Source organism: Balaenoptera musculus, chromosome 14 (assembly GCF_009873245.2).
Source record: "Balaenoptera musculus isolate JJ_BM4_2016_0621 chromosome 14, mBalMus1.pri.v3, whole genome shotgun sequence".
Taxonomy (NCBI): Eukaryota; Metazoa; Chordata; class Mammalia; order Artiodactyla; family Balaenopteridae; genus Balaenoptera; species Balaenoptera musculus.
In genome coordinates this window covers 1332739-1354711 of record NC_045798.1, presented here as the reverse complement: position 1 = coordinate 1354711, position 21973 = coordinate 1332739, and the positions used below count along the sequence as shown (strand labels likewise).

At 47.1% G+C, this 21973-nt stretch overlaps 1 pseudogene; it reads right to left on the bottom strand.

The window, feature by feature from the left end:
* Positions 1–19224: 19224 nt before the first annotated feature.
* Positions 19225–21973, bottom strand: LOC118880019 (annotated as a pseudogene).

Below are 21973 nucleotides of genomic sequence, written 5' to 3'. Positions count from 1 at the left end.
CAAGTCAGCTTAGATTCATTAGAGAATTAAGTATATATATCCCAGGCCAGTAGTTACACAACTGGGGCACTGTTGAGAAGGCCAGAGCAGGGAAGACACACCTGGGGAATAAAGGCGTTATCTTAGTTTGAATAGACACACCCAGAGAATTAGAACAACATTCCAGCCAAGAGTTGTAAATCAAAACACCTAGAGAGATATCACAGGACTAGTCTGACACACTGGAAAACCAAGGAGACATTCCATTTCAGGGTAGACACATCTTTACAAATAGAGGGGAAAAAAACATGTTAGAGCAGAAACACCTGGGGACTTATGTAGATATCCCAGGTCAGAGAGGATACACCAGAGGAAATAGACATCCCAGGTCAGTGTAGACTCACCTGAGGAATTAGGGAACCATCTGAGGTCAGTGTAAACACACCTTTGGATCTATGAAGATACATCATGACACAGTAGACATACCTAGGAAACAAGGGGACATCCCAGGCAGTGTAGCCATATTTCAAAATATGAGACATCCAGATCATAAATGGCACACCTGGAGATTTAAGGGAGATAGCCCAGATCACTACAGACACACATCGGGGAAAAGGGTTAACATCCCAGGTTAGGGGAGACACTCTTGGGGAATTAGACATTCTAAATTAGAGTAGGCTGGGAGAATTTGAGAAACACCCAGGTCAAAGAAGGCACATCTGGGGAAATAGAATTTCAGACTAGAATGGACACAACTGGGGACATATGGAGACAAGTCAGTATATACACTCCTGAGGGAATTAAGAGACATTATATGTCACTAGACTCACTGGAGAACTAGGGAGACATCCAAAGTCATAGTTAGATGGGGAATTAGGGTCACATCCTAGGTCACAGCAGAAATATTTGGGGGAAAGGGAGACATCTTATGTCAGCGTGGACACTATTGAGAAATAAGGATATATGCCAGTCAGAGAAGATGCACTTAGTGAATTTGGGAGACATATAATGTCAGGGTTGACACACCTGGGGAATGAGGAAGACATCTCAAGACAGGGTAAATCGAACGGGGGAACTAGAGAGAGATCCCAGGTCAGGGTAGACACATATGGTTTATTATGTAGACATACCTGATCAGGGTTGACAACCTAAGATATTAGGCAAACATCAATAAACATCCCAGCTAAATATAGACACTCAAGGAATTCAGGAGTTACCCAGGTTCAGTGTGGGCACAACTGGAGAATTAGGGAAACATCTTTGGTCAATGTAGATATTACAGAGGTTTTAGGGAGACTTTCCAGGTCAAGTAAACACACTGGGGAACTAGAGATTTACCAGTTCAGAGTAGACATTCCTGGGGAATTAAGAAGACAGCAAAGGTCAATATAGACACCCTTAAACAATTAAGATACATCCCAGGTCTGGGTAAACACACCTGGGGAATTAGGGAAACAGGTCATGGTAGAAAAACCTGAAAATTTAGAAAGACAACCAACATCAGGGTAGACACAACTGGGGAATTACGGAGACATCCCAAATCAGGTATGAAATTGTAGGGACTTTGTGAGACATCCCAAGTCAAGATAGACAAAACTGTTATTAGGGGGACAACCAATATCAGGGGAGAAATATCTTTGAAATTAGGGAGATAACCCAAATAAGTTTGGACAGATCTGGGGAATTAGGAAGAAATCCCAGGTCTGAGAAGAGAAACCTGGGAAAGTAGTGAGACATCCCAGGTCAGGATAAACAACCTGGGGAATTAGGGAGCTATCCAAGCTCAGAATAGACACATACACTTGGGTAATCAGGGATAATTCATCGGTCAAAGTAGACACAGCTGATGAATTAGAAAGACATCCCAGTTCAGTGTAGACGCATCAGGATAACTAGGCAGATATCCAAAATTAGGGTGGACACATCTGGTGAATGAGAGAAACATCACAGGTCAATGTAAAGACACCTGAAGAATTGGAGATACATACAAGATAAGGGTCAACAGCCCTGGGAATTAAGGAGACGTTGCAGGTCTAAGTAGACACACTAAGGGAATTAGAGAGACATCCCTGGTCAGTGTAGACTTACCTAGGTAATTAGGAACATACTAGGTCAGAGCAGAAACGCATGGAGAATTAGGGAAACATCCAAGGTCAGGATAGACACACCTGAGGATTTAGGGAGACATCTCAGGACAAATTAGACACATTGAAGTATTAGAGACACCTCAGGTCAGATTACACACAATAGAGAATTAGGAAGTCGTGCCACATCAAGAGTAGACACATTTAGAGAATTAGTGAGACATGACTGGTCAACGTGGACACACCTAGGTAATTAGGTATATACCCCAGATAAATAGATGTATCTGGGGATACAGAGTTGTACATGCAACTCAGGAATTATGGAGACATCTCAGGCTAAGGTAGACAAATCTGAGAAAATGAGGATACATCCCAGGTCAGGGTAGACACAACTAGGTAATTAGGAAGACATCACAGGTCAATATAGACACAAGTAGGGATATAGAGAGACGTCACAGGTCACTGTAGACACATCTGGATTACAACTGTTGTATCCCAGATCAGATTAGACATACATATGGAAGTAGGGAGATATCTCAGTCAGAATAGTCAAAACTGGGGTAGTAGTGAGTCAAAACTCACAAATATGCGCAATATGAAAAAGATTCTAGGACACAGTATACAAACCTGGGGAATTAGGGACACATCCCAGGTCAGTGTAAACACATCCTGGTAATTAGGAATATATCCCTGGTCAGTGTAGAAAAATAGGGAATAAGGGATAAAACTCATATCCCAGTAGACACATTTGGAAACAATCCAGATTAGTGTAGACACCTGAGGCATCCAAGGTCAAAGGACACACCTAGAGAACTAGGAAGACATCCCAGGTCAGAGTTGGGAAATTCTTGGAAATTAGACGGTCAGACCAGGTCAGGGTAGACAAACCAGGGAATTAGGAAAACATTCTAGGTCAGTGTACACATTTAGGGAATTACTGAGACATCCCAGGTGAGCATAGACACACCTGGGGGATTCGAGAGACAACCCACATGGCGCACCTGGAGTATTAGGGAGCTATCCCAGGTCAAAGTAGACTCACCTGGATCATTACTGAGATCCCAAATTAGTGTAGACAAACCTGTGCAATTAGAGACATCTGCGTCAGTGTAGACACAATTGGGAAATTGGGAAGACATCCCAGGCCAGATATGCACACTGAGTGAATTAGCAACACAACCCAGGTCAGTTTATACACACACGGTATACTAAGGAGACATCCCAAGTCAATATAGACACAGGAAGGACTAGGGAGTTATCCAGGTCAGAGTAAACACACCTGGGAAGCTAATGAGTCATCTCAGTCTGTGTAGACACACATGGGTAATTAGGCTGTTAACCCATGAGAGAGAAGAAACTCCAGGGAACTAGGGAACCATTCACGGTCAGAGTAGACACCCCTGAGGAAGTAGCGTTATCCCAGGTCACAATAGACACACTTGGGAAATTAAGAAAGCTTTCAGGTCAAGGTAGACGTGCCTAGGTAATCAGAGAGACATCCTAGGACATAGTGGACACACCAGGGTATTTAAGGAAACATCCAGGTCAGTGAATCACACCTAGGGAATTAAGGAGACATCACTGGTCAAAGTAGACACACCTGGGAAATAAGGGGGAAATTGCAGGTCAGTGTAGACACATCTGGATAATTAGGAAAAATCCCAGGCCAGAGTAAGCAAGTCTGAGGAATACGGGAAACATTCAATGTCAGGGTAGGCATAGCTGGGGAATTAAGAAGACATGCCAGGCAAAGGTAGACAATCCTGAGTACCTAAGGAGATATCCCATGTCAGAATAGACATCCTTGAGGTTTCATAGAAATACAGGTCAGCAAAAACACATGGGGAATAAGGGAGACATTACGTGTCAGTGTAGGCACACTGGAGGGACTAGGGAAACCTCCCAGGTCAGTGTAGACACTTCTGAAGAATAAGGGTATAATAGCAGATAAGAGTCGACATATTGGGGAATCAGGAAGATTTCCCAGGTCAAAGTAAACACACCTGGGGAACTGGGGCGACATCCCAGGTATAGATACACCTGGGGAAATTTAGTAACATCCTAGGTGAGGGCAGACACACCTGGGAAACAAGATAGGCTTGCCAGGTCAGGGTAGACACACCTGAGGAACATAGGAGCCTTCCCAGAAGACAGTAGACACATCCATATCTTAAGGTGTGTAACTTGTTCAGAGAAGACACATCTGGAGAATTAAGGAGACATCATTGGTTAGTTTAGACAAAGTGGGGAATTAGGAAGACATCCAAAATCAGGGTAGAAGCCCTTGGGGCATTATAGAAACATACCAGTTCAGCGTAGAAACATGTGGGAATAAGGGAGATACACAAAGTCAGTGTAGACAGACCCATGGAATTAGGGAGACATCCCAGGGCAAAATAGTAGCACCAGAGCAATTACGGAAACAACCCAGGTAAAGTAGACACACCCATGAATTAGGAAATCCCAGGTCAGAGTACACACATCCAAATTAGGGAGATCTCTCATGTCAGAGAGAACACCCGTGGGAAATAAGGGAGACATTCTAGGTCAGTGTAGATGTGCCTGAAAAATTAGGGAGGCATCCTGGGTCAGTGTAGACACACAAAGATTAAAAAGAAGATAGTTCAGGGGAGACATCTCAGGACAAGGTAGAAACACATGGAAAAGTAGGGAGATATTCCAGGTCGGAGCATACACACCTTGTGAATTAGGGAGACATCTCACATCAGGAAAGACACACTTGGGGAATATGGGAGACATCCTTTGTCAGAGTAGACATTCCTGAAAATCATGGAAATAACCACAGTCAGAAACCACAACTCAGAAAATAAAGGGACTTCCCAGTTCAGTGTACATGCACTTGGGGAATAAGAGAGATATCCCAGGTAATAGTAGACATACCTGGGAATTAAAGAGACATCCCAGGTCAGGGTAAACACATCTGGGGAATTAGGGAGACATGCAAGATCAGTGTAGGTAAAACTGGATTATTAGGGAGGCATCCAAGGTCATAGTAGAAACATCTGGGGAATTAGCAAGACCTCCCAGGTCAGGTAGTCCCACTGGGAAGTAAGGAACATCACAGATCTGGGTAAATATGCCTGTAGAATTATACACACATCCCACTTCACTGTAGATGAACCTGGGAAATTAGGGAGACATATCAGGTCAGTGTAGACACAACTAGGGAATTAGAGAAAGAGCCCAGGTTGAAGTAGTCACACCTGGGGAATTATGGAACCATTCTAGATTGGGTTGACATACCTGGGGAACTAGAGAGGCATCCCAGAAAGAGTAAAGCAGTTGGGGAATTAAGGAGAAATTTCAGGTTAGAGTAGACGTTTCTGGAGAAATAGGGAGGCGTCCCAGGTAAGCTTAGACATACTTGGGTGATTTGGGAGAAATTTTATTCAGGTGAGACAAAGGGTGGTATTAGGGTGACATCCCAGATCAAAGCAGACACATGTGGGGAATTAGGGCAGAGGCCACAGGTCAGGGTAGACACACATGGGTAATTAGGGAGACATCCCAGGCTAGAGCAGACACCTCAGGAATAAGGGGGAAATCCCAAATCAGAATCTTCACACCTAGGAAATAAGGAAGATGTCCCAGGACAGTGTAGACACACTTTCCCTGATGCTTCCTGTACTGCTCCCCGTGCACATGGGGTTTAAATTCTCCTCAGATAGGCTGTCCTTTTTAAGTGTAACATCTGGTCATTTGGGATCTTCGAAACATCTGGAAGTCTGTAATGGCTAGAGAATCTAATCTCAAAACACTACAGCTGATAAAGCTTCAGGAGACGAATACCATAAGCTGCCTCTTCACCTCCTTTACTCATGGGATCAGCTCATTACAGAATGCGCAGTTGTCATGGTAACAGGTGCCAGACAGGAGGCAAAAATTCCAAAAAGCTTGGAGAAGATAGTTTTATAAGTCACTCCTGGCTGCCAGTGACTTAAACCTGATTCTTTCTCGCTTAAGCAGCAAACAGGGTTTTTTCTGTTTTGGTTTTTTTTTTTTGCTTGCATTTTTGAAAAGGCCATGTTAGTACCAATTTCAGACAGAGCTGCAGTCAGGGCTCTGTAGTAGCATGAGGACCACAGTCTCTTTAGCACATAGTTCTGCCTTCTTGATTAAAGTCATTGTCAAGCTTCACATGTCATCACCTGAAAGGTTCAAACTCAGATCATCATTAATATCAGCAGGCCTAGACTTTAAACAAAAAAAATTACCAGTCATTTTATGAAAAATACTACACAAGAAGAATTATTGAAACAAGAAGTTCAATAACATACTGTTTTCCACAGTGACTGCACCAATTTACATTCCCACCAACAGTGTAGGAGGGTTCCCTTTTCCCCACATCCTCACCGCAGTTGGTTAATTTTAATGAACAGGGAGTTAACCCCACAGAGCAATAAAGCCACGACCTCCCCCCAGACAGAGGCTCCCCTCAGCAGGAACCAGGATTCTCAGCACCTGCTTCCCCTGCCCCAGCCTTGTTGCTGTAAATGAGCTTCGTAAGTGTGCTCCGGCCAAAGGAATGTCATTTTACAAGTATGTAACGGAAAGTCGTGATCCTAGTACAAATGTTATATTATTGGAGGATACTGCAGCAGTATTGGGAGTGACAATAGCAGCCACTTGTATGGGCCTTACTTCTATAACAGGCAATCCACTGTATGACAGCCTAGGTTCTTTGGGTGTGGGCACCTTATTAGGTGTGGTCTCAGCATTCCTCATCTACACTAACACAGAAGCACTCTTAGGGCGATCCATCCAGCCAGAACAAGTACAACTTGTTCTTACTTGAACTCCTGGAGAACGACCCATCAGTAAGGGCAATTCATGATGTTAAAGCCACAGATCTAGGATTAGGGAAAGTAAGATTTAGGCAGAAGTAGATTTCGATGGACGAGTTGTTACAAGATCATATTTGGAAAAACAAGATTTTGACCAAATGCTACAAGAAATTCAAGAAGTGAAGACTCCTGAAGAACTAGAGACCTTTATGCTTAAACATGGAGAAAATATGATTGATACTTTAGGAGATGAAGTAGATAGACTTGAGAAGGAACTGAAAAAACGAAATCCTGAAGTTTGACATGTAGATTTGGAGATATGATAGACTTGATGGAATGAATCACCTTGGAGGGAGCCTTGGAAACAAGTTTGCCAAGACTACTTTCCCACACTGAAGGGGTCAATGCCATTCAGAAGCCGTTTTGTTTTGTTTTAAGATAGAGGAAATATTTATGTAAAGGACAATTCAACAGTCCACAGAACTAAAACAACTTCTCACTTCTAAGAGACATATTACAAGTTGAATCAATTTGGAAACATGTTTTTATGTTTCAACAGGAAACATTTTGGTTACTTATATCGTTCATAATTTCTCATTTTAGCCTGTCAGTGTGCACTGTACCTTGCAATCATGTTTCCTTTCTTCACATTGGTAAAAAATAAGGGGCATCCATAAGATTATGATTTTTAATTTTGTTGCCAGTGAAGATTTCACTCCATCAAAACCTGTCAATCTTGAACATTCTGGCTAAATCTTGGTTTGCGGTTTTTAAAACAGTCACTCCGTTTCAAAGTCTGTCTTTCCTTATAGAATGTAAAAATTATTTTAACATACCTTGTATTTTTTGCCTTGAGCACTAAGAGGAACGCTCTCCTAACCTAGTTATCCATAAATGTTCATTCCAGAAAGGGCTTTGTTACTGAATTGAAGGAAGAGATTTCAGTACACTCTTTTAGGTCATGCTACTTGCCATTTTGTAAGATTTCTTTTCTCTTCTTTGCTTTTTTTTCCTTATTTAGTTTAATTTTCCTAGTGGTAGGAAATATGAAATAGCCCTAGATGTTTCCATGGGCCAGTGTGATGACTGTTTTTTTGTTTTTGTTTTTTAACTGGCTTCAGTGCCATAATGTGTATTTACTAGGAGATAATGCATTTGTAAGCATTTTAACATTCTGTAAAGTGGACTAGAAATATTTATAATTTTACAGACAGGACAGCATTATATTTTTAATTTCTTTTAAAAGAGGCACTACTTAACTTATGTAAATCTGAACTGTGGGATATTTCTTGCTTTAAGAGATAGAGAAGTAAACCTCTTATGAGGAAACTTATGGCCATGACTTTTGTAAAGTATCATAGTCAGTAGTGTGTCTGTAACATGAGTTTCTTGCAGTTACAAATGGGCATTTAGCTTAATATATGATTATAACATTATGTGATAAGTAGCTTTCTAATGATCATAAGGTATCAAGGTGAAAAAACATGCAACTCAGTAATTGAAAATTTAGTGCAAAACTACAACTGTGTCTCCATTCATCAAAAGAATTCATATGCACTTTAAATTGTTCAGATACCAGTGAGAATTGTCCATGCAAGAGTGGTAGCTGGGTGAATAATCTCTTTGCCGCATAAGTGAGTGCTTAAGGACCTAGGTCAGTGTCTGAAAACGTATTTAGATTGAAGTTTATGAATTATAGCAAATTATAATGCTGGAAACAAAAAATGAATATTTGATTAAAGGGTTAAAAAGAAAAAGATACTCTGAGGTCTGAAGCATGTACTTGAGGTAGGGGGACCAGCACTGGTTAAACTGATGAAAGGGAACGTGGAGCTGGATGTGTGAAACCCTTCTGAAGGATGTTTCAGAACCACAAGTGCAGTTACTCCAGTGAAGTACTGCAGAGAGGAATGGTTGCTTGTCTTGGAGGGACCATGAAATCAGGTGCCACTTTGTCATGATGCTCCCAAGGAAAACTGTGAGCTATATGGGTGACCCACTGCCCTTCTGAGGTCATAGCTGGAGTTGTAATTCTGTAGGAGATGGAACATGGCTTCCCATTAGAATAGAAGCAGTCACTCATGTCCCTTCTTTCATCTTTCAAAATATTGACTGAATGACACTGAAAGCCCAGTACACTGCTAGGCAGTAGCCTCTATAAAAGAAGCTCTGTGGCGGCTTCCCCAGCCTCTTCTTAGCTCTATTATGACAAAACTTGGAAGAGATCAAAAGATGCTTTTTTCACCTAAGGACTGGTGATGCAACCAGGCAAAATGTTATCAGTAGCATCTATAAGGATGCCGTAGCCCTGCCTTAGACTTTATTGTCCATCCAACCAGCCATTCAATAAATGTTGAGCACCTACTGTATACCAGGCCCTGGGCTAGGCATTGTCCTTGAGAAGATTATAGTCCAACACGGAGACAGTCATGGAAACAGACTGAATTGTCAGAACTCTTGGTTTCAGGCAACAGAAGCACAGTTCCAAACGCCAAGGGTCAAGGGGGCATGTGTTGGTCAAGGACAGTGAGAAGGGGTTCTGAGCTAATTTTTCTCTGTGTCCCCCAAGTTCCACCCTTCACCCTTCCCTGCCCTGATCTGTCCTGGAAAGCTGGTCCCAGCTCTGCCTCAAAGCACTTCCTCACCATCAGGTGGGTTCATGGGGGGGGGGGGGGGGTAGGCAGGGAGTTGGCAGGAGATTGGATGGTGGGAGGAGAGGGAAGTTGGGGTATTTCTCCTGTTTCTGTCCTGCTGGGCTGTGACTCTGGCAGAGGCTGCATTTCTCTAAGGCCACAGACCCTGCCCATGGATGCTCTCCCCAGGCAACAGCTCTCCCTGCCTTCCAGAAATGTTGCTTCCTCACTTGTCATTCAGATGATCCCAGAGATAGACTTCCTATTCTTGCTAGTCCCTGAAGTGGGAGGCAACTGAATAAGGGTATACATAGAGGAAAAAGAAGGTAGTTAACCAAGGCAACCTATAGACTCAGTGCAATCCCCATCAAAATACCAATGGCATTTTTCACAGAACTAGAGCAAATAATTTTAAATTTTATATGGAAACACAAAAGGCCCCAGAATAGCCAAAACAATCTTGAGAAAGGAGAACAGAGCTGGAAGAATCATGTTGCCTGGCTTTAGGCTATATTACAAAGCTACAGTAATCAAAACAGTATGGTACTGGCACAAAACCAGACACATATATCAATGGAACAGGATAGAAAGCCCAGAAATAAACCCATGCACTTACGCTCAATTAATCTACAACAAAGGAGGCAAGAAAATACAATGGACAAAAGACAGTCTCTTCAATAAGTGCTGCTGGGAAAACTGGACAGCTACATGTAAAAGAATGAAATTAGAACGTTCTCTAACACCATACACAAAAACAAACTCAAAATGGGTTAAAGACCTAAATGTAAAACTGGATACTCTAAAACTCCTAGCAGAAAACATAGGCAGAACACTCTGACATAAATCGCAGCAATATTTTTTTGGATCCATCTCTTAAAGTAAAGTAAATAAAAACAAAAATAAGCAAATGGGACCTAATTAAACTTAAAAGCTTCTGCACAGCAAGGGAAACCATACACAAAACAAAAAGACAACCTACTAAATGGGAGAAAATATTTGCAAATGATACGACCAATAAGGTATTAATATCCAACATATATAAACAACTCATACAACGCAACATCAAAAAAAATCCAATTAAAAAACGGGCAGAACACCTAAATATTTTTCCAAAGAGGAAATGCAGATGGTCAACAGGCACATGAAAAGATGCTCAACATCGCTAATCATCAGGGAAATACAAATCAAAACCACAAAGAGATATCACCTCACACCTGTCAGAATGGCTATCATCAAAAAGAACACACATAACAAATGTTGGAGAGGATGTGGAGAAAAGGAAACCCTTGTACACTGTTGATAGCAATGTAAATTGGTGCAGCCACTGTACGGAGGTTTCTCAAAAAACTAAAAATAGACCCAGCAATTTCACTCCTGGATAGATATATATATATATATATATATATATATGGAATACTACTCAGCCATAAAAAGAATGAAATGTTGCCATTTGAAGCCACATAGATGGACTTGGAGGGCATTATGCTAAGTGAAATAAGTCAGACAAAGACAAATGTACAATATCAGTTATCTGCGGAATCTAAAACATGCAACAAACTAGTGAATATAACAAAAAATAAGCAGGCTCACAGATATAGAGAACAAACTAGGGGTTACCAGTGGGGGGAGGGGCAATTTAGGGGTAGGAGAGTGGGAGGCACAAACTATTGGGTGTAAGATTGGCTCAAGGATGTATGTACAACACTAGGAATATGGCTAATATTTTGTAATAACTGTCAATGGAAAGTAACCTTTAAAATTGTATTTAAAAAATTGTGCCTACAAGATTAGAGGACAGAGTCTCAAAAAAAGAAAAAGAGAGAGAGAGAGAAGGCAGTTAAATTTTGCTGCAGAATGAAGGGATTTTGTAGGAAAGCTAGAAAGTAAAGTTCTCAAGGATGTAGAAGCCACATGTAAGATGTACTGATGAGGGAGGACTTCCTCCTGCAGGGAGAGAAGGGGGAAGGCAGTGAAGGACCACTGTGGCCTCTGTCAATGCCAGGCTCTGGGTGATAGATCCCAGAGCAGAAGCACTGCGGGGAGAGTGATGGGACTCAGGGACAATCCCCCAGAGGAGGTCAGGACAGCATCCCCACAGCCCTGAGGCTAAAAGCAGGGATCCCAGACCCTGCCTCCTGGGTCACTCCAGGCTCTGACACTTGTTAGAGTTAAGACCTTGGGGGAGTCGCTTGGGCACAGAGAAGAAGACGCTGGTGATGGATGAGGCGGTGCTGAGCGTCCCCCACTCCAGCCTCCCTGGCGTCCACAGAGGGGGCTTCGGGGTCACCTGGCTGCTGCTTCGCCGGGTCCCCAGGGGACATTGTGAGGTCACCCCAGCCCAGCTGGACCTTCTCCCTGGGAAGGGGAGGCTCCTGAAATGGGGTACGGGTGCTCCTGTCATGGACCCCTGAGGGCCTGGCCTGGACAGTGGGAGAGAACGGACCCTGCAGCTCCCCTCCCTGACCGAGTGACCTGAGGGGAGTCTGCACCACGGAGACCTGACTGTGCAGGCAGAGCCCTGAGCTCTTTAAACAGGGAACAGGGCAGCTGAGCCATGCTGGCCTGGAGGACTGGGCCATGGGGTCCGGGAGGAGCGGACCTCAGGAGGGCAGGTTCCTCACGTGGTGTCGGGTGGGGACCTCCCTGGATGTGCTCCTGGGTCACCTGCTTGCCCTGCATGAGGTCCAGGTGCCCAGGAACGCACGCCCTCATAGAGGCGGTACCGCAAGCTCCAGTCTTCCTTACAGAGAGACAAAGGGTCCTTTGATGACACCATCCAGGTCAAACATTTGGTTCAGAGTCTCAACTTGAAGGAGAGTCTGACGGGAAATCACGTGCTGTATTAGGAAGCCCAGGAGAAACAAGTTCTATGATAAGTCGGTGCCATAGCACCTGCCCACAGGGACAAGCCCCTACATCTGCCCTGTAAGACACTCCGTGCTTCTGTCAGGAATGGCTGCAGAACCACAGGTCACCCCATGACTCACTGAGGCCTGGAGCTCCGACTTCTGTGGAAACAACAGCTGACATATGACGGGTCCAGATCCAGGGGAAGAGAACTGGTCTAGAGCCTTCTAGCACCCTCCTTACTGCAGAGACGGGCAAACCACCACCTGAGCTGATCTGCCCCAGCCTGGGGGTCCTTGGACCCTCTCGGAGCCTCTCTGGAGGCCTGCCCCCCAGAAAGCTCAGGCGGTCCAGTCTGAAGTGCCTCCATCCTAGACCCAGAAGCCAGGGCTCCTGGAGATCACTGAGTGCTTGTCAGCGTTGACGTGAGGGTCACCTTGACACTGCTGCTTCTCTGTCTTCTCACCTTTCCGAAGAAAGGACCAGAAGCTACTGACCCTCAGGCTGCAATTTCTCTCCTTATTTTAAATGAAAGAGTGACATACGACACGGTGGCATTCCTGAAATGCATAATTAGAAGTATAACTGGGTATTTACTGTCTAGATCATCATCCCAGATTTGGACACAAGTGTCTGTGTATCTGCGCTTCCTGGGGCCCTTTCAGGAGCTGCCTCTCAAGGACAGACTTAGATGTCTACAGCAAAAATGTTGATGCTCTTTCAGAAAGATGAAGTAGATGCCTGAGTGTGAAAACACACTATTGCATTCCTGGACTATATCGTTGAGACATTTTATCAGACACCCAGGTGGACAATTGTTCCTAGAAGTGAAAGTCAAGTTAGAGGCCATTGTGCCTGTAAATCACCCATAAATAGAGAGAGATCTGACCTTCCACAGTAGTCAGCATTGACTTCTGAGTGTGCAGATATGGGGAATGCTCATTTTTAAATGTCTCAGCAGGACAAGAGTCAGACTAGCTCTGCGTCCCAATACTCCTTTCCAATGACAACTTTCCTGCATGGAGTCTGGGTCTGGTGCACATTAAGAGGCATCCCATGCCTGACTGGTTAGATCTGCACAAGATTCTGGACACAGCATCTTGTCTGCCCCACGATAAGCTTCACCAGGTGGTGTCAGAGATCATGGAAGCATGGAAGGGAAGGGCCGTTTGAGGGAACGGTGTGTTTGGACTTACACTGAGAGGGAGATAGTTGACACATGGATCTTATGAATTGCATTAAGTGGCTTGTCTTTGTGACCAATAATAAAAGCAATGACTGTTAAGGAGAGTCCAGCAGCACAAAAGCTACTTAAAATATCATCAAATATTCCTTGTGGGCTCTCCTGGTTGCTGTGGCATAAATGTTTTAAAAAGCAATTTGCATCTCCCTTCTATATGGAACTGCCTGTTGTCTTTTTGTTTTTAAATTTTAAGTTTGTATCATCCAGTTACTTATGGATCCCATGGACCCGAAATTCACTTGTTTGAAATCATCTGAGTTATCTTCCTAATCTTGTTGAGGACCACCTGTACCCAGCTGAACTCTCTCTCTCAAATTTAGTCTCATTCATCTTGAATTATGTAGTTATCAATGGAAATGGCTCTCAACGCTTGGAAACATCCTCTGGGACCACTCCTAGGACAGTGACTGCCCCCAAAGTCCACTCCTCTGCTTTGTGCTGTAACAATAGAGCTCCCAAGTTTTAGCGGGATGCCAGTTCTTCCAGAATGGACTACAATTCCCAGCCTCCCTTGCAGCAAGGTATGGTCACATGACAAGTTGTAGCCCATGGGATGAGAGAGGAAATTATGTGTACTACTTCCGGTTTGCCCCTAAAGCCTGCCCGGCCTTCCCCTCCCTTCCCCCGGATGGAAGTGGATGCGTGTCCGGCCATCTTGGATCACGAGGAGGATGAGGATCTGCCAGAGCTGGTGGAGCAACAACGTAGAGCTGAGGCCTCACAGGGTGGGGTCGGCACACTGTGGTCCACACGTCTGGCCACAGCTTATGCCTGGACTGTGGATAACAGAAATTCCCCGTTTTGTTTAAGCTGCTGTTATCCGGGACCCCTGTCCCCGCAGCGGCATTTGTCTCCTGGGGGACGCACCTGCTCACACGCCGAGCCACACAGCCTCCTCCGAGCCCAGGTGGCCTCTCTCCCCCCAGGGAAGCGGGTTGGTTTGTCCTCCGTGGAAAGAGGGAAGGACGGGGGCGTGATGGTCCCAGGGTGCTGCAGGAAGCTTGGTCTGGTGTCTGTGGTTCAAGTCCATTTAATCACAGAACGAGTCCTCTTCTTTTCCATCTTCACTTCTTTCCATGCAATGTAAAAGCATCAGATAATGTAGGACACTTACGGAGCACAGCCTGTGGGCCTGGCACTGTGCTAACGTGTCCTGTGAATGACCTCTCTCATCCTCACAGCAGTCCTGTGGGGAGGTGACACTTCCATCCCCATCCTACAGGTGTGGAAACTGGGGCCCAGAGACCCCCCGTACAGCACAGAGACCGTAAGGGGGCAGGACATGAGGGCCGGTGGTCTGGCTCCAAAGCCCCCTGACTTTGTGCACAGGGAAATCCTGCCACTGTGCCCTGTAAATGCAGAGGGGGCTGGTACCTGGCCTCTGTTTATGTGCGTTTCTTTCGTAAAATAGGCCCTCAGCCCTCAGTTCCCAGATGGTACTTCCAGAGGGCTTCTCTTGATCATCCCCATTGTACAGGATGTGGGAAAACAGCTCTAAGGGTCCATCGGAGTGCCTGAGAGACTGTGACAGCCCCACCGCCCTTGGGCAGGGTGTGGGCAGCCTGGCCCCACGGCCCTAACCAGCTCGGACCCACCATCTCCCACTGCCCAGGGTGGGGAGAGGGGGCTAAGACAGTGTTTAGCACCCACCTGGGGGCCCTGGACGTGGCTCAGGCAGCTCCTTCTGCTACTTTCTCTTCACTCCCCCAAACCCCACTCTGCGGCCCCTCCTTAGGGAGCAAAGGAAGAGGTCCCTCAACCCAAGGCTCCCAGCCAAGGAGTTGAAGAGAACCTAGGACAGACGCCAAGGATGGATTAGAAGCCCATTCAGACTGATGGCAGGGACCCCGGCAGGGTCTGCTAAGTGAGGGAAGACATACTCCCGCTGTCCCAACAAACCTGCCCTCGGCCTCCACAGGGACCAGAGCAACCCTCTCTGGGGTTCTTCCTCTTCACTCAAGTTAGTGGTCTTCCACTGGGCAGTGACCCTGCAGCCTTTCAACAGCTGGAACCAGCAGCTGCTCCAGATTCACGAAAGGGCAGTTATGCTCCTGCAGCTTCCGCATGGGCTCTGTGTCCAGGAGGCCGGGAGGGGCTCTTGTCCAGGGAGCTGGGCTTCTGGGCTAGACACGCTCTGTCACAATGCCTGGTTGGGGATAAAAGCACATTAAGTGTGGATCTCAGTCTACCATCTTAGGTGTGCTAGAAAATAACATTTAGGGTTGCCTTTCCGTAACTGAAGCTCATTTCTATTTGAAGCCCCCACTATGTGTCTTTGGTGGAGATGTCATCTCAGCCCATTCAGGCACCCGCCCCCTTTTCCCTGGTGCTCTAAGTTCTGCAAAGTTGAGGTGGGCAACTTCTTTTCTTATTTATATACAAGACCTTTTAAATACATTGATGTGTGTGGCAAATTTCCAGACATATGATTATGAGCCAAATCAGAACACGCGAGCCCCCTCCCCTGCATCCAGGGTGGGCTGGAGGATGGACAGTGACAGCAAAGGTGGCCGGGTCCTGCCCTGCCCTCCGTGCTCCTAACCCTTCACTGCTCGCCCCAGGATCTGTTACATACACTCACTTTCTGCCTCGTCAGCCCAAGTCACCTTCTGAGGTGCTGACTGGTGTGTGGGCCACGTGGTGCTGTGACCTTGTGGGAGGGGCGCCTGGCCTCAATGGGATGTCATCACTCCCATGGGGCCCTCAGACGTCGGTCCTTGCAGGTCTCTGTGATTCCTCCTCCCCCGGGGCCTCTCCAGGACCTCTCTGCCCCTCCCACATGATCTCCGGAGACTGGGGGCCTCCAGCTGTTCCCACCCCCTCCAAGGAGGCCTGGGGACCCCATGACCAGACTCATGACTCTGTCTGGATGCTCTGCAAGGAGCTACTCTCCTGCTGCCCATAAAGGTGCCCACTGAGCTGGGGCCTGGGTTGGGGAGGGGGCAACTCAGCCCCAGGTCGGGTGCTGGGTCACCCCAGAGTAGTCTCCAGGGCCGGTAATTCCACTATGGGAAGGTCCCCGATAACCCACTGGCAGGATAATACTGTGAGGAAATGACCGATGTTTTCTAGGCTTGGGCTTCTCTTTTACCACCCCCAACTCCAACCTGGTCATTGCCCTGGAGGCTTCTGGTCCAGAGGAAGCACTATGGGAGAAGCAGAGAACAAAGGAATAATATTACTTTTTTAAGGAGTTTTTCTCAAATACATTGTCCTGCTGTGACACAGAGAGACTTGGAAGAATATCTTCAGAGTCAGTTGCTTCCCAGCCCAAATAGGTCAAGATTATCTCTGGGTTGGAGAAGAAAAATAATCCAGAAGAAAGAGGAGAGGCACGAGAAGGGGTCTTGCACCCAACACCTCCCCGAAGTCAGCTCTGAAATGGAAAGTGCCAGGCACCCCTGATAAATTTGGGGTCTGAAAACAGAGGGGACTTGGGTTTGCTTCCTGCCTGGGATTCTGGAAGCAGTAACCTCACAGGAGCCCACACGACCAGAGTGAGGTCAGGGAGAAAGGAGGTGGCTAGTGGGGCCTCAGGGCAGAGGGGACCCAGGGGAGACCCATACATCCTGGTATGTGGAGAAGAATGAGGGCACCCAGGTCCCGTAGAAGACAAAGTCCTACAGCAAAGGAAGGGACAGGGCATGAAGAGAGCTGTGCTGGGTCAGGGATGTGACACCAGGAGAGCTGTGCTGGGTCAGGGGGTGTGGCACGAGGACAGCTGTTCTGGGTCACAGGGTGTGACACAAGGGCAGCTGTGCTGGCTCAGGGGGTGTGACACAAGGACAGCTGTGCTGGCTCAGGGGGTGTGACAGTATCAGACACACTGAACATTGTAGGACCAGACCCTGAACGGGCGTGGGCATGGTCCGAAGATGTCAGCAAGGGTGTTGACGGCTGAAAGTCCCATCCCCACCCCAAGTGACCCCGCTTGGAGGCACCTAAGAGGGGAGGGAGAATGCTCCCCAACTGTCTCAGAAAAAGTCTACCGCCCTGCATTGATACTATTCACCTGGAATTGAGTCTGTTGTTTTCTGCCATTAGGCACAGAGAGGGCTCTAGAGAGAAACTATATTTAGTCATTAAAGAATCTAGTTATTTTACGCACTTGAGTTGATGGCTTAGAAATCTGTGCCACTTGAGAGTGCTTTGGGAGAAATGGTTATGTGCAGCGTAACAAATGTGAACCTTGCTTTAGAGCCCAGAAGGAACAAAACCAGTTTTGGTTTCTTCACCAGGAAGTAGGGTTTGCCCAGGGCCAAGGAGGCTTTTCTGGGTCTGACACCATCTTGAATCTGGAGGGCGGGTGCAGGCGGGACCTTCAGCCACTTCAGGGTGGGCAAAGGGGCTACTCACCCAAGTCCCGGGAGTAGCTGAGCCGGGAGGAGATGGGAGAAGCAGAGGAGAGATGGAGGGAAGAGGAGGAAGAGAGAAAAGGAGGAAGAGAGACAGCTGGGCTGGGAGGAGGGGCGTTGGGTTGGGGAGACACAGGTGAGGCCCCGACCCTTTCCTCGGCCTCCAGACTTGGGAGCAGCTGCCTCCCTACCATGTGGGAGCAGGGAGGACACTTCCGGTTGGAGGAGGAAGACCCGGCAGAGCTTCTCCATCAGACTCGTGAAAGGTGTTGTCATCCATTGGTTCCTGCATGCACTCAGGGGAGTTTCATCGTCATCCACTGTGTCCCTGACGCTGCTGATAAATGGCGGGCGAGGATGACGCGGTCCCTGCCCTCTTAGGAAACAGACAGCGAGCAATAAAATGAGAAGAAGAAAGCCAAGCCGCTTTTAGATAGTGATAGCTGCTACAACAGGAAAAGGACAGCGGTGAGACGGAGAATAAGGTGGGGACACTTCCACGGGGTCAGAGGAGGTCTCTGTGAAGTGACTTTGGTGCTGAGAATGGAAGCAGAGAAGGAGCCAGCCATGTCGATGTAGCAGGAGGAACGTTCTAGACAGAGGGAAGAGCAAATGCAAAGTTCCATGAGATAAAGTGTGGAGACTTTGACAAGCTGAGGGAACTTGCATGCCACGAAACCTCGTGACCACTGCGCACGTCTGTGTCCCCTCTGCCCCCGCCCCCCACCGAGTGCTCAGAGCTGAGCTGGAGGCCGGGGGTGTCAGTGTGTCGTTCCCATGGGCAGCAGTGCAGCATCAGTGCACCTGCCCCAGGACCATCTCTGCAGCTGGCGTCTTGTTGCTGCTCTTCCACTGTGGGGTCAGATACTTACAGCACTTGAATAAACAGTGGACAACGTCCTTCATTCTTTACACTACTGAGGACCTCACGGGAACGTCACCTGGAGATTGAAACGTGCCTGGACCCCCTGACTTATGGGCGGAGTCATCAGACCCTGGAGCAAGTGATGGTGGTGCTTTGCCTGGGGTTCCCTCGACCACTTCCGAGAGCCCCGACCTGTGCGCTCCCTCCAGGGCGTCTCACACCCCCCTCCACACCTGTCCAGGTACGGACAGCTGGGCATCCTGGCCAGTACTGTGGCGGGGTGGGGGGCTCCTGGGGGTTCCCAGCAAGGAGATGGGGAGCTGCTTGTGAGAGGGATGGGAGAAGAGCAGGCTTGGGGGAGCAGGTGGGGATGGAGTGTGCTGGCGGGAGCGAATAATCCCCACATTAGGCCATCAACACCGTCTCTCACTGCGAATCTCACACTCGGCCACGAACGCCTTCATCCACTCCGGCTGTTTCCACTGGTCCCTCCCAGAGGGGAGCTGGGAGCCCTGTGAACATGGGAAAGTCTGCATCTGGGTGGATTTAACTCAAGCGCTCCATGGAAATTTCCATGTATCCTGTCTCTGAGGACATTTTTTGAAGCCTTTCCAGCTGCTGAGCCAGAGAGATTGGTCAGGACCGAGTGCGGAGATCCCCCGGCCCAGGTGAGAAAGGGGCCCGTCAGGCAGGTGACCCGCAGCTCTGAGCTGGGAGGTGGGGCTCCAGGATCACACCTGCTGCCCAGCTTTTACCTGAGAGGAGAGACAGCGGAGGGATGGTCTCCTCATCCCAGGGCAGGTGCGGTTTATTTGAATTTGGGGAAGTTACATGTACAGTGGCTGGGACAGTGTCTCACTGCCTACGATGCTCTGACTTTGGAAAGGCTCATCCCCAGATCACTGCCGTTCTCCTGGGGAACATGAGGACCTGACTGTGAAATGCTTGGGTTGAGGAGAAACCGAGTCCCGAGGTATTATAAGAACTCCAGGTGGGGAAGATGTAGTTTTCCAAAGCAAAATCGAGGTTTGTGTTGGAAGCAGAGGGAACGAACGACACTCAAAACAGCACACGCGTGATACAGGCCGCTTGTGTCCACCGCGATCGCCGCGGTTTCCACTTGACCACGGCCGGAGGTTGACACAGGTCTGTGAGCGCAGGTGAACCCGCCCCCTGGGGTCCCTGACGACGGCCCCTTAGAAAGCAGCTCTGAACTCTGGTCCCGCCTGGCCGGGCGTGGCCTGTGCTGTGGGACGTGTCACGTGGAGGTGTCCCCACGCCGGGCGAGCCCTTTGTTAAACCACAGAAGAGGAAGTAGGACACCACCATGCCTGGAGGTGTCCTGGGGATACGAGGAGTCAAAGATGGAAGCCATCAGCGTCAGGTCAGGAATTAGTTTTGACGTGTCAGCACCCACTGTTAGGAGGACTCGTTAAAGCTGAACAGGAATCAAAGGGTGACCTGCCAGGAGGGGAATAAAAACCCTGACGACAAAGCGGAGGGTGTGCAGGGTCTCGCCGCGTCAGCATGAGCTGCAACTTACAAACTGCAGTTGGCAGGAGGGGAGCTGGGTCCAGGGAGGCACGGACAGCCGTTTGGGGAGCTCCTCCTGGCTGGTTTTTTTTCCAAGTTGTGACAGCTGTTTCATGAACTATGCAGCATGAAGAAGTCGGCAGCCATATAAAATGTGTTTCCTTTTCTGTTGTCAACAAGCTTTTGATACGCAATGTACTTTCTTCTCCCAGCACAAAAACAATTGCTGCTTGGAATGGATTTTTGTTCCTTGGAACTGAGCTGTCATCTCCTGGCAGCATTTGGGATCAAAATATCTACAGTCACCAGTTTCAGGGTTTGACTGCATCTCCACGAAGACAGGTAGGTTGCGCCGTTTCAGTACCGCCTTCTTCGGTCCTCGCATCACAAACTGTGATCCTGCGTTCATGACTTGTGGCAGCAATGCCCGAGCTGGCAGGAGCTGAGGCCATCCTTGCAAAAGCTTTCCGCTGTTTGATATACTGTAGGGGGTTAAGGTTGCATCCTGTGTCAGTTACAGCTTTTTTGTATGGCTTCAAATCAACCTCAGAAACTACTTACTGTGCGCTTATATAACAGATAAGAAATGCCTCATTTTATCTTCTGGAGTTCCTGCATCAAGGTCTGGTGTTACATCTTGAAGAAGTTTATCCAGAGTAGTTTGCTCACTATTTTTTCTTTACAGTCAAAATACACATCCAGTTTTCTTGCCTTTATATGTCCTAAGACAGCAATGCCAACATTTTATGGAGATCAATAAGGTTTTTTTTCCCCTCCGAAGAGTTCTGGCAAAGAACCAAAAGCTGATGTTAGCTGAGCGGTGTTGTCAGAAAGCATCCTTATGGCCCCTTCATCTCCCCGTCTGGTTCCCGCAGTGCTTCTAAGTCATTTGACCTCATCTTTCTGTGCTCTGTAAGATTCCAGTTCTTGCTGAACTGATCCTGAAACCTCTGGGGACGGACTTCCTTTACGTTTCTGCCAAAATTTATCAACTGGAGTTAAATCATAAGACTTCTTGTTTTTTCTCTAGACCAAACTAGCACTAGCCGGGGAATTTTTCATTCCCAAAGATTCTTCCAGATTAAATCTGTGTATGTGGAAATCTAGTACATCATGCACCTAGTACTGATATGTCCAAATATGGTGTAAAGGAGTTCCCAAATCTATGTTTCTGTCAACAGGACTGATGAAGCCTTTGGAAGCTGAAGTGACCAGCTCTCCAGTGCATCACTTGTAGACAGACTGCTTCTGGCAACTCTTAGATGTTCCTGAAGTTTCTTATCTGGTTTCATTGCTACCATTTCTGTTGCAGTTCCTGCTGAATATCTGGTTATAGGAACAGTACCCAGTGTAACAGAAAAGCAGAAGAGGTTGTCGACATTCCGGTCCATAACAGTTTCCATTTCCACGTCTGTGATATCTGGACTGTTAATGGCACAATATGAAACATTTCCTTATTTTGATTGCATCATACAAGCATATCATTTTCCAAAGTAATAAAATTGAGATACTGATCAAAAACGTTGGCTACTTGTGTAACTTCAGAGCTGCTACTTCTGCATTTGCAATATTTTCCAGTTTACTCCTTGAAAGAGCAGAAATAAAATTTAAATAAGATGATTCATAGGG